The sequence below is a fragment of the Odontomachus brunneus genome, unplaced genomic scaffold (genome assembly GCF_010583005.1).
Source record: "Odontomachus brunneus isolate Ranch 3 - 2012 unplaced genomic scaffold, Obru_v1 Obru_scaffold_135, whole genome shotgun sequence".
Classification (NCBI taxonomy): Eukaryota; Metazoa; Arthropoda; class Insecta; order Hymenoptera; family Formicidae; genus Odontomachus; species Odontomachus brunneus.
In genome coordinates this window covers 733,823-734,843 of record NW_022639585.1, presented here as the reverse complement: position 1 = coordinate 734,843, position 1,021 = coordinate 733,823, and the positions used below count along the sequence as shown (strand labels likewise).

Genomic DNA, 1,021 nt, shown 5'->3' with positions numbered 1-1,021 from the left:
CTGTTGAAAATTAAATACCGCGTTTTTACCCGTCATTTCAGCGTGCCACGTTAAAAATTGTTCGCGTTCGTCCGATTTCATCGTATCCGGTGAATAATAATCAATATCCGGTAGCGGGCCGATATAATTTTGATTTTCAATTGTGTTGAATAAATGCGGAAATACGCCTTTGGCGACGGAATCCTTCAGTCCGAAAGCTTTCGGTAACGCCGACAACCGCATAGGCATGTAATTAGCGCTATCGAGAAATTTTGTCCGTCCAACGGTTAATAATACAATTTTTGTCCCATTTAATATTACTTTCGGCTCGTTCGTCCTACCGCTCTCGACTAGGTAGCGCAAGATGAACTGCGAGTCGAACGCCGCCGCATTGTGCGCAGATGAAGCAGAAGAAACGCATCATCGTTCTTGTTGCAAAATCGACGAATTGTTTTACCGGATCATCGCGAAATACAAATTCGCGCACCCCGCACCAGCGATATCGCGACGCCATATCGTCCTCTCCCAGGCAAGCTTCGCACGTGTGCTGCGCGACGCAGAGTGTAACTACGTGCGTTTTAACGTTCGCGCACCCTTCGAGCATTTCGTCTTGTCGCGTCTCGAAGTCGTAAAATATAAATGCGGCGCGACCCTTCCGATCTGTTCTCGCATCGTCGTCATTATCGTCGCTATCACCGGTCTCGTCGACATTTTCGAGTTCTTTCGCGTTGACCGATGCCGATACGCGACCCCTTCGAAGCGGCCGCATGAAACACAGGTGATTCAGCGGTTTCGACGCGCAACATATGCGACAATAAGCCGCGCCGCACGCGTGTTTTGCGCCTGATCTTTTCAAACGCCCGCAATCGCTGCAAAATCTCACGGCGTCGCAAACACTCGATGACGATTTGCCGGTGTAAGATTTCGGCACGCGATGACGTTCGAAACAGCTCTCGCCGTAAAACACGCGGTTACATGCGTCGCAGCCGACCAATCGCGCGTCTAGCTTCTCGCACAGCGGCGCAGCGAGACAACGCGGACA

At 50.8% G+C, this 1,021-nt stretch overlaps 1 pseudogene; it reads right to left on the bottom strand.

Moving 5' to 3' along the window:
• The window catches only part of LOC116850189, a 2,338-nt pseudogene extending 1,590 nt beyond the window's left edge, over window positions 1–748 (bottom strand).
• Window positions 749–1,021: the final 273 nt, after the last annotated feature.